A 12,681-nucleotide genomic window follows, 5' to 3' on the forward strand; every position below is an offset into this window, starting at 1 on the left:
AAAATGTAATTTCAATCAATGTGAATGGCAGCCAAAAACAAAATAAATGCTTTTTAGTTTCTGACTTGAATGTAAATTGGACGTGACCGGACGTTTGGTCGACCGGACGTTTGGTCGACCGGACGTTTGGTCGACCGGACGTTTGGTCGACCGGACGTTTGGTCGAACGGACGTTTGGTAGAACGAGTTCGCATGCAATTGATAGATTTTAACATTGGGTGAATAGGGATTTAATGACTATTATTTAACATTGAGTGAATATGGTTAGGGTTAAACTAATGAAAGTCTCGTGACTCAAACCTCGGGACTCACGAACCCGTTCTACCAAACGTCCGGTCGACCAAACGTCCGGTCGACCAAACATCCGGGGACCAAACGTCTTTCGACGAAACGTCCGAGTACCAAATTGGACATGTACATTTTTCAATTTCTCACAATTAGTTAAAGAATCAACAGTCACTGATTTAAAATGTAATTTGGATGCCACTCACTGCCAAAAAAAATGCTTTTTGGTTGCTAACTTCAATTTAAATTGGACATCCAAAGGTGTCAATGGATTCCAAACTGTTTGCAGGTAACATTTGAATTTTTTATAACTCATTCACGACCATAGCGTATCACAAGACATCTCTTTCTTCAATAGCTACTTAAACGACATACAAAAATAAAGATTAGATTCCCATCTTTTCATTAAAAATATTTTTTGTTATACGTCTTTATTTGGACATCAGTAAATTGCCCACCATTAACTGTATGTATGCAACATAAAAATACCTTGCATTTAAAGGGATTGAGAGGAGCCGCCCATTTGGCGTCGCATTGATTTTTCTTTTTAATTGACTATATTACCGACAATTTGCTGTCAAGGCAAAGGAAAGCTCTTCATTTAGCGTGGAACAAAATCAGACAATGTATAGTCGCTCAAATGTTTCATACGCTAAATATAGCGTAGTAACATGTCAAAACATGACAGACATTGAGAAACCATTCAACCAGCACGTTCCCCTTGTATTCCAGTTAGCGCCAAACAAACCGACACTCGCTCATTGTCTCGGCGTAAACATCTCGTCCTCGTTGCTTTGCAAGCGTTTCATAAAACGAGGAAAATGCTTTTCAAGCAGCTGACAACAGAGATTACGGGTCGCAACCGCTAACAACGGTAGGCAATTAAAAATGAGGATCCCGGCAAGCAAAAAATAAAAAAAACTAAGCCCGTGCTAGGTGGCGCGAAACCAAGTGAAAGCTCTCCGCGTTAGCCTTTTGTACAAAGGGGCAAAAGTGATAAGACGCCGGCCAGCTCGAGCTTCACCTACATTTTCATGCGGCCGGTATGCTAATGCGCCGCGTGCGGCCGATATGCTAATGCACCGTGTGCGGTTGCACAGCCGAGCCTGGGCGCCGCGCGGGGAATTCAACCAAAGGCTAATGAAAGAGACTCGAAAAACTGGATTAGCGTGTAGTCCATGTAAAGCAACGTGGCTAATTTGCTATAGCTAAAGATCGCCGATGTTAAGCTGTGAGGGTTGTGAAAAAAATGGCGTCTTGCGAGGATAATCCCGGAGTAAAACATGTATCGTCAACGGTATAATCGGGGTTAAGTATGTCACGGGGTACTGCAATTATAGTATGAACCGTAATTATTTAGTCGTTTTAGTGATTTGAATACTTTGTGTTGGAGCTAAAGTGATGCAATTACACGTAATTGAAAGGGTTTTGGAATATCAATTACATTGTATAGAAGTAGACTGGTTTTTATTATAATTGATGTTTTTTATTGTATTACAATTGGTGTAAATATGAACTGTTTTCTGGGACAGTGGGCAACAATTCAAAAGTAGATATTTAATATCTTCAACCTTTAACAGAGCAAGTGACTATCTTTGGTTATTTAAAAATAATATCATTGATTTCATTTTTCTTAGACTTTAAAATGATTAAAACCAGAAATATACACTGGTTATAGCTCTGTACTTAAGTTTCTTTTACATTTTTTTTCATAGTGTTTAACTCAAACCAACGTTGGTTTGTTCGCCCCTCCCAGTCAAAATGGATTGGACCCCCAGTGCTGTCAATGGAATCCAATGAGTTTACGGTAAGTGGACTTAATTGAACATTTTTGGGAATGATGTTGTTTTATTGTTTACTGCTGAAATTGCTATGCTAACTGAAGTGAATGACGTAAAATGGGAATCGTATTTTGTCATAGCGGGTCGAGATCATCGAAATAACTGTCCTGAATTTAAAATATTGTGTTTAGAGAAGTCAGGCTAGCCAGTTAGCAAGTTAGCTTAATCCTCAATATTTCAATGTCACATTAAAAAGACTAGTAGTCATAGAGTGTTCCATTTTTGCAAAGTATTTTCCAAGATCCCTTTCATTTTCCCAAGCACACCTGATTAGAAGGCGTCCTTTTTTGTCATTTCTTGTTCCGATTCCGCTAAACGATTACTTTTATGCAAAGGCGACATCCTCGCCAGGAGCGAAATCACGCGGTCACATTGTCCCATTTCGTTTGTTCTCTTGCCGTTAAATAACTCCGACGCGCGCAGACCACCGCCGCTGCTCGGAATTAGCGTGAAATTCCTTTACTGGCCGTCTGGGCGCGCGCTGCTTGAGGCGGGCGAATTACATGGCAGATAAGAGAGACGTCTTTTGTGCGTCCTGGCGAAGGTTATCGCCTCGCTGAAAGCCGACATCCCGCTTGATTAGACGGAGAAAGGTAATTGACACGGTGCGCGGTGTTGAACGTGCAAATAACACGGCGGCGCGGTTCAATCGCCCCAGAATCTCAGATCGGTAATTTACATGTACAGCTTATTTGGAGAGCGATTTTTAGAACAGTTGATTTATAATTCTGTAGTGACGCTTTGACAATTTGGCCTTCCTTTTTTTGATAGCGCTAGCATGTCCGCTGTTGTAGCACCGTTACCCGCGTAACGTTTTGAGCAGGAAATCGCTCTACTACGGTTGAATCGGTGATGGAATTGTCATCAGTATCAGGAAGTACTATGAAATAACCTGATAATTCTGTGTAATATGCTAACAGGCTAGCCACCAAACATTATTATGTTGTAGTATTTTACTGCAGTTTAACCCCTGAAACAAATGAATTGAATTGAATGTATTAGTATATTTAAAGCTAAAGTATACAAATAACGACAACAACAAACAGACAAATGAATAATCAATAAATACGTATATCAGTAAATCAGTAGTAAGTAGTCAACATAAGTACTCATAACATAAATAAGTACTCAACATCATAAGTACTCAAGATCATAAGTACTCAAGATCATAAGTACTCAAGATCATAAGTACTCAAGATCATAAGTACTCAAGATCATAAGTACTCAAGATCATAAGTACTCAAGATCATAAGTACTCAAGATCATAAGTACTCAAGATCATAAGTACTCAAGATCATAAGTACTCAAGATCATAAGTACTCAAGATCATAAGTACTCAAGATCATAAGTACTCAAGATCATAAGTACTCAAGATCATAAGTATCCAACATCATAAGTATCCAACATCATAAGTATCCAACATCATAAGTATCCAACATCATAAGTATCCAACATCATAAGTATCCAACATCATAAGTATCCAACATCATAAGTATCCAACATCATAAGTATCCAACATCATAAGTATCCAACATCATAAGTATCCAACATCATAAGTATCCAACATCATAAGTATCCAACATCATAAGTATCCAACATCATAAGTATCCAACATCATAAGTATCCAACATAAATAAGTACTCAACATAATAAGTAGTCAACATAAGTAAGTAGTCAACATAAGTAAGTAGTCAACCTGAGTAAGTAGTCAACCTGAGTAAGTAGTCAACATAAGTAAGTAGTCAACATAAGTAAGTAGTCAACATAAGTAAGTAGTCAACATAAGTAAGTAGTCAACATAAGTAAGTAGTCAACATAAGTAAGTAGTCAACATAAGTAAGTAGTCAAGATCAGTAAGTAGTCCAGATCAGTAAGTAGTCCAGATCAGTCCACACCAACAAGTAGTCCACACCAACAAGTAGTCCACACCAACAAGTAGTCCACACCAACAAGTAGTCCACACCAACAAGTAGTCCACACCAACAAGTAGTCCACACCAACAAGTAGTCCACACCAACAAGTAGTCCACACCAACAAGTAGTCCACACCAACAAGTAGTCCACACCAACAAGTAGTCCACACCAACAAGTAGTCCACACCAACAAGTAGTCCACACCAACAAGTAGTCCACACCAACAAGTAGTCCACACCAATAAGTAGTCCACACCAATAAGTAGTCCACACCAATAAGTAGTCCACACCAATAAGTAGTCCACACCAATAAGTAGTCCACACCAATAAGTAGTCCACACCAATAAGTAGTCGACATCAATAAGTAGTCCACATCAGTACTCACAACAGAAGTAGTGCAGTCACAACATAAATAAATAGGGAAGTGCACAAATAACAACAAGAAACAAACAGATCAAATCAATAAGCTGTCACAACCTCAGATTCAACCTGTTTTTTTTGCTTTTTATTCCCAAAGAAAATGACAAAGGGTTGCGGCTCAGCTATCAAATTCATTAAAATACCCTCGAAGGTGAACCGTCTCCTTTGCAGCACTTTGGCATGTCCGAGAGGCGCGTAATCGCAATTCCAGACGCTCGCTGTATGTCATTATCGCCGATGCAGCCTGAGTGCATGTGAATGTGACTAAATTGTGGCTCCATTTACAGAACTTTTGAGACTAATCTAATATGTCTTATCATCACCAATGCAGCCTTTTAATGCACGGCCATTAACGCTCTCTTCCAATTTTGCAAAGAAAAAAAAATGTAGATGTCTCAAATGGCGGTAATTATGTCAAGTGCTTTTGTATAAGCGAAATGTTATTTTTTGGGTAATGACGATTGAACACCTGCTACTCTAAAGTTCTCGCTTTGGAAATGTCACGGTCTATAATGAGAACGCCAAGGCGAAAAGATGGAAGTCGTGTTCTCGAGAGGACTGTCAATCAACGAGATGAACGTAGGGTCACGTGTCGGTCAAAAACGATTGGTTGATCGACAAATTTGAGCGGAAATGATATTGCGGATTCGACTGTACAGACATAATTTCATTACCATATTTTCTCGCATACAGTCCGCATTTGTTGCTTCCTTTTTTAATTTGTAGGCAACACCCTTTCGGAATGTGCAATCCAGCAGACGATCTTTTCGATTAAAACAGAATCTCAGAATTACCACGTATAATGATTTTTATCAAAATTTTCCCCTTCAAAGTAACACATTTGTACTCCCTATTAAAACCATGAATATGGAGGTGAAAATTGTGGATCAGGGGGCGGCTTATACGAGGGAAATTGTAAAGTTCAATGATTTTAAGGCACATTTAAGGGTACGGCTTATACGCGAAGACGGTCAATATGCAAGAAAATAAGGTAAGACTCCACTTTTTCAATTTTGCTTTTAATGCGGGTTTTTTAAATTGAGGAAGATTAAAATTAATTAATTTGTTGGGGTTTTTTTAAAACAGAAAATTACATCGGGATTATTTAACAGATTCACTGCCACTGAAAGTCAATGACATCAAATGTATTGGCACTGGCTGACACTGAATCATTAGCATTAGCATTAGCATTCATTACCACTGGATAAGAGCATCTCGCTGGCGAACACGATTCTCAGAGAACAGGTGCTCCATTCAAAGCCATCAAACACCTTGATTGGACCGGCGAAACATCCCAAAAGCAAACGTAAAAAAAAAAAGTGATTTACGAGCGGCCGTCTCCCAAATCTCGTTACGACGAGTCATAAACTCCGTAATTAACGCGGGCTGCCAAGGGCGGAGATGTTGACGCCGTAAAATAGCTGGCGAAAAGTTAAAGTGAAAAAGATATATTGCAAATGTCGGCTCGGATAAAAAATGATGGATCGCTTGGTGTCGATCTTTGGGAGTTGATAATTAAGATTAGCACCTTTGCAAAGGGGTTTTGGGTTCGCTAAGTTGTATTCATGATAAAGTTTGGTCCGCGTAAATCTTGAGAAAATCAATACACGTGCATTTCTTGAAACGAATTTAATGTTTTTCAGAAAAAATCTGATTTAGGATTTGGTTTAACTTTTTTTTGACCAGGCAAAATTATTTTAAAAAAATGAAAAATAAAATAAAACCCAGAATGCTTGCTTTTTTTCCCCTTTGTTTTTTAATGTAACTGGATTTGGACAAAATTTAAGTCTATTAATGAGCTATCAATCATAAGAAAAGCTGTTAATTTATGACTCAAATAATCAAATCAATCAAATCAAAAGCCTTTATTGTCATCATAACTGCGTATAACGAAATTGGTGGTGCTACTACACAAAGTGCGTTTTACCAATAAAAACATAAGTAATAAATATAATAATATAAAAAGTCACGTGCTGGCAAGTTAAATTCTAAAATATTGCACAATCTAAGATATTGCATAAAATCCCCAATTAAAAAAAAATAATCTAAAATTTAGAAAATAAATGTAACAGACTGCTTCCTCCATCACCCATGACTAAAAAAAATTAAAAAAAATATCCTAGCTACAGTTTAATTAACAGAAATTCTTAACGTTTTCCCCCTTTTTTACATCAAGAAAATGTAAACAAATTTAAAAAAATCAATCAGGCCCTTTCCAAAATAGCATTTTACATATTCTTGTCCCTACATTTCAATTCTAAAACATAAATAAGCATCACCCGCTTCCATCGAGGGAATCCCTGCGTATAACAATTAAAAAAAAAAATACTCATGGCGTTCTTTAGTCTTTCCTAGCGCACCTTTTTTAACGCGATGAAGTGGCTCCATCCAGTTTGTGGAGTTAATACCATTGGCGCACTGCACACACAAACGTGCACGGCGAGAGATTGCGGAGAAAAGACCTTGAGCCGCATTTGCACATGAAAAGTAAACTCCTGTGTGGGAAGCGATATCCGCTTGAATGCTTGTTACACAAGCGCCCAGTTTCATTCACGGATTTACTACTTCATTTTTTTTTCTCCCCCAAAGCGTGTGGGATATTGTTCGATTTCATCCACGCACTCTAAACACTGAAAAAAAATTTTGGGGAGTTTTTGAGAGCACCAAAACAAATGCTGCCTTCACACGCCCTGGGAAAGGTTAGCTTTACGGAAAAAAATATTTGGAGTTTTTGAGAGAACCAAAAGAAATGCAGCCTTCACATGCCCTGGGAAAGGTGAGCTTTACCCCAATTTTTTTTGGGAGTTTTTGAGAGAACCAAAAGAAATGCTGCATTCACACGCCCTGGGAATGGTGAGCTTTACCACTTGCTCGTAAATAGGGTGTCCCGTTACGGTGGTTTTGTTGGAACGGCAAAAAAAAAACAATACGTGTGTTGGAATAATGATCCAAACCTTTTAAATCATTATTAGTAATATTTAATTAAAAAAGGAAAAACATCTTTCAACATAGCTGCTTACAACTTCGAAGGAGATGCCTTGTGACGTCGTCTCAGTCCACAGTGCATTCTGAATTGCAGTAACTGAATCATTGTATTTAATCGCGACATTCGAAAAACTTGTTTATGTAATCAGTACCATAACACCCTCGCTGGTTAGAAAAACAACAGTGTGAGGAATGCATTACAAGGTAAACAAAGTAGTATTATAATGTAAGCAAAGCCGTATTTTCAAATCTGCTGGTGGAGTCTCGTCATAACAGTCTCATTTGGTCCTGCCGGGAGAAGTGTTCGTAACGCCGTGTCCTCTTTTTTCTTTGTCCTTGAGGAGTCGAATGTGGAGGAAAAAGTCCATCTTCCCATGACTTGATTTATAGCCTTACTACTTATTTAAAAAAATGCTTACAACACATATAGAATATTCCATAATAATTCTAACAACGTGGAAGAATATGGACTTTATTTTGGTTTGTTGTGAGGACAAAACTGTTTTAGTAGACTTTTCAGATCATTTTCTAAAATAAGAAAAAGCATATGTAAACAGTGTTTGTTTTCCAGTTCAAATTAGCATTACAAGAATTTTAAAAACTACCCGCAGGAGTCAAAACAATAGACAAATCTTTTTTAAAAAATCCTCCTTGTTGCTCTCCGCCATTTTGAAAAGTAGAACCTTGTCGGGTTTCAAAATAAAATCCCAGTTCCCCACTAGAAATCCCAACACTGCGACTCGACAGGTGGTATTTAGCATAATTCCGACACACGTGAAGGCAGCATCATTCCCAAAATAAACAGGAAGTGACCCGGAAATGCCCCGACATCCACAGCCAGATGGCAGCCGGAGGGTAAAAACCCAAATGTTTAATTTAACCTGAATATCAGCTGCGTGTAAAAACAACAGGTGTCGAGGGTTGCCAAATAGGGAATCGTCCCGTATTTAAAAGAAAATTACGCTTTCTTCCATATTATCGCAAAACTGGAAATTAGTGTCCGATTTGTCGAAGGAACGAATGTTCTTTAAAAAATGGGCAGAACAGGTATGACCCCGCCTCTCCTGATTTTTCGATACGAACGTTGTATATCACCCCTAATCCGTCCAATTGCAAGCTGTCTTTAAAGTCCCGTAAAAACTACAAGCCTGTTATCATAAATATTTCAAGTATTTCATATTTACAAGACAAAACGTTAGCATTACGAGAAGCTAAAAACAGATACATTGAACACGTCGCAGAAAATCAGAAGGGATTTCTTATTTTTCACTCAATTTGAAGACAAAATGTCCTCGACAGCCGCCGTTCCCGACGTTTTCGCGCCAATGTTCATGACTTATTCATATGGTACACAAACTGGATTCCTAACATCTGCTTCCCCCGCATTCTCATCGCTATTCCTGGCAAGCTGCGCCGGAGTTTTCAATCCACAATTAGCCTCTGACTGCGCGCCGCGGCTATCGCCGTTCGCTCCGCCGGGAGCCACGAAAGCGTTCCCGGGAACTCCGCCTGCCGGGTCGGGCCGACTTCGCCTGCCGCTCGCGACTGCACCAGACGGAGCGGAATGCCTATAAACCAAGCGTAATTGTTTTCCCGACAAGCCAGAGTCCCCGTTTTTTTCCGGCCGGAATTTTCCTTCTCAAATTTTCGCCATCTACTCATAAACAAGATAAATCTAGACACCGATCCGGCTGGCCTCGTTTTACCCGAATATTAGCATTGCACATTTAGCATTTCACTCACCGTGGCTTGTTGTCTGTCCTTTTCCAGCTTCTGGCCGACATCCCTTTGGACCATTTTGTCTCTTCAAGGTCTTTTCCTAAAAAGACCTCTAATAAACGCCAATTTTCCCGCAACAAATCAGAACATGGTGCACATGTCAGCTCACGCATCGTTCAGCCATCGATTCCTTTCAACTCATTTTTAACGACAGTCCCACCTAAAAACGATATTGCGCCGTCTCTTTTGGTGCCGATTCGGTGAAGCGGAGCCGAGGGGAAGTCTGGAAATCGTCAATTTAATGAAGCCGGGAAAATGGGTGACAGTATTGGCTGATTAAAAAATCGGATAGCGTGACCCTTCGCATCGATTGCGGTCCCGGCTTTAAACACTCAATTAGCCCGTCAAGAGAGGATGGAAAAAGCGGTCATGTGGCGCCGAAACGCGAATGTCGTCGTTAGTTCCTTAATAGGAGATGTCGATGCTCGCCGTAGAGTGCCATCGACAGTGCTCGACGTCCAATCCCTTGGCGAATGAACAAAAACATTCTGTTATTCATTTATTTTTCTTTATATTTATATAAAAATATTCTTTAAAAAACTGGAGAAAAACAGTTAAAATATATTTTAGAATTTAAAATTTATTTATTTAATCTTTTAAAAAATAAAATTAAAATAAAAAGGGGGACAGTAAATATTCTCTTAAAAAATTTTCGGGGGAAAGACAGACAATTTAAAAAGGCAATACGAAGTTAATTGGTTCCAGAACTTTTTTCGTAACTTGAAAATTTCGTAAGTGGAGGTGTACTGTATATGTAAATTCTCTAATTCGTTCCATGGTCCTCACACAACTACCAACTAAACCTTTTAAAATTGGTTGGTGTCTAAATGTTGTAAGAAATGTGAGAAACAGAGTAGAGTAGATAAAAAAAATAAGACGGCAACGCTGATTGGTTGGATTAGAGTAGTTGGAAATATATAAATAAGATGTCGGTGTGAGGAAACAGGAAATGAAGCGAGGCAACACACAGGGGAGCTATTTTGCAAACAAACCAGGAAATAAACAAGCGGCAATTACCCGCAAATGACAAGTCGTCGTCGGGAGGAACATCAGTTGTCGGAAAGCGCGTTCCGCTTTATGAACCGGTGCCGCTCGCCGGGTGTTTACGTGCTCTCCGAGCGGGCTAATTACCGGCTCGACTCTGATTAAATTTGACTTTTTGGATGGAAAGTTGGCCGTTCATCTACGGAAGGCTGCTTTTATATTTTTGATCAGTTTGGACGCAAGACGCCGCTTTTATTTATCGTCTTGACTTGTTTCTTGGCCTGATTTATTCAATCTGGCATTGAGCGATCACGTTTAGGTGTCATTGACGGTATCGGCTGTTCGATTTTGTTGTGGTGTTTGTGTTTCCGGGTTGTAATTTTGCAACCTTATTGTATGGTCAGAGTATAAATATATTGCAACATACATATACATACAATTCACATACCACTTTAAAAAATCTTTGGCAAGACTGGAAAATCTTTGGCACAACTGGAAGAGCTTTGGCAAGACTGGAAGAGCTTTGGCAAGACTGGAAGAGCTTTGGCAAGACAGAAAAATCTTTGGCAAGACCTGAAGATCTTTGGCAAGACTGGAGGGTCTTTGGCAAGAATGAAAGGTCTTTGGCAAGACTGAAAAATCTTTGGCAAGACTGGAAGAGCTTTGGCAAGACTGGAAGATCTTTGGCAAGACTGGAAGATCTTTGGCAAGACTGGCAGATCTTTGGCAAGACTGGCAGATCTTTGGCAAGACTGAAAGATCTTTGGCAAGACTGGCAGATCTTTGGCAAGACTGAAAGAGCTTTGGCAAGACTAGAAGAGCTTTGGCAAGACTGGAAGAGCTTTGGCAAGACTGGAAGAGCTTTGGCAAGATTTGAAGAGCTTTGGCAAGACTTGAAGAGCTTTGGCAAGACTGAAAAATGTTTGTCAAGACTGAAAAATGTTTGTCAAGACTGAAAAATGTTTGGCAAGACTGGAAGAGCTTTGCAAAGGCTTAAAAATCTTTGGCAAGACTGTAAAAGCTTTGGCAAGACTGGAAGAGCTTTGCCAAGGCTTAAAAATCTTTGGCAAGACTGGAAGAGCTTTGGCAAGACTGGAAGAGCTTTGGCAAGACTGGAAGAGCTTTGGCAAGACTGGAAGAGCTTTGGCAAGACTGGAAGAGCTTTGGCAAGACTTAAAAATCTTTGGCAAGACTGTAAGATCTTTGGCAAGACTGTAAGATCTTTGGCAAGACTGAAAAATCTTTGGCAAGACTGAAAAATCTTTGGCAAGACTGGAGAATCTTTGGCAAGGGTGGAAGAGCTTTGGCAAGACTGGAAAATCTTTGGCAAGGCTGGAAGATCTTTGGAACAACTGTCTTGGAGGACTGAAAAAATCTTTGGCAATACTGGAAGATCTTTGGCACAACTGTCTCGGAGGACTGAAAAAATCTTTGGCATGACTGAAAAAAGATTTCGCAAGACCGAGCCTGATTTTCAGCGACGACTCTGGGGTATTTTCTTCTTAACTGAGATTAATCTCACGGGAACAATTAGGACAGGCCCGTGCAAGCCAAGTTCGCAAATGGCGGTGCCCGTAAATCGCATCCAAGTTAGCTCAATTAGCAATTCGCCGGCGTCTCCCGAGACGTAACCGGACCGACCGGTCGCCGGATTTCCGCCGGAATACTTTCTGTCCCGCTCCGTCGGCACAAACAAAAAACTTCCTGGATCATTAATCACGACCGGGCTTCGCGCTAATAAGGCGACCGGCGCGCAAAGGTGTGTGGGTGAAAAAAACACGACAGCGCCTTCGGGGAGCTCAAGGCCGCCGCCCCCATTTCGCTGACTCGGCACGAAAGGTGACTTTCGGGGAGAAACCAATGACAACGCCATCCTTTTTTGGAAATTAGGAATTCATCAAGCCTACATTTCAGGACGGAGCTTCTGATTGGGCCATTGCGGCAACTTCAAATGAAAGCTGAGGTGTCCAACTCATTTGCTCGCTAGGCTCGTGGGGGGTGCTGGAGCTCATCCCAGCTGATTTCGGGCCAGAGGTGGGGGACAACCTGAATCGGTGGCCAGCCAATCGCAGAGCACAAGGAGACAAGGGAAGACCAATCATACCAATGGGCTAATTTAGAGTGTCCAATCAGCCTACCATGCATGTTTTGGGAATGTGGGAGGAAACCGGAGTACCCAGAGAAAACCCACGCAGGCCCGGGGAGAACATGCAAACTCCACACAGGTGGACCGACCTGGATTTGAACCCAGAACTGCGAGGCCGATGCGCTAACCACTTACCCGCCAGGCCGCCCCATCCCAAATCAATGAAACTAAATACAATATTTTCAAAACAAACCAATCTGCGATTTTGAAGATTCTGATAATTTTTTCCTGAATGTCTTCAATTATGTTTTTAATATTTGGTCTCATAAAGGTGGTAAGATTCCTTCATATTTTTCTGGGTTAAGTCATGTTAGCAGAAAATGTGGTAAA

At 40.3% G+C, this 12,681-nt stretch overlaps 1 protein-coding gene across 2 annotated transcripts in view; it reads left to right on the top strand.

Annotated features, from left to right (window-relative positions):
* Nucleotides 1-2,026: 2,026 nt before the first annotated feature.
* Nucleotides 2,027-12,681, top strand: part of LOC144091700 (serine/threonine-protein kinase H1-like) — a 43,166-nt gene continuing 32,511 nt past the window's right edge. The window contains exon 1 of one of the 2 annotated variants that reach the window (XM_077624268.1): nucleotides 2,027-2,092. The gene's annotated coding sequence lies outside the window, so the exon portion shown is untranslated. Of the gene's footprint in view, nucleotides 2,093-6,992; nucleotides 7,234-12,681 lie in introns of those variants that run through there. The other variant, XM_077624267.1, reaches the window with a different exon arrangement.

This window comes from Stigmatopora argus, chromosome 17 (genome assembly GCF_051989625.1).
Source record: "Stigmatopora argus isolate UIUO_Sarg chromosome 17, RoL_Sarg_1.0, whole genome shotgun sequence".
In the NCBI taxonomy this organism is placed as follows: domain Eukaryota; kingdom Metazoa; phylum Chordata; class Actinopteri; order Syngnathiformes; family Syngnathidae; genus Stigmatopora; species Stigmatopora argus.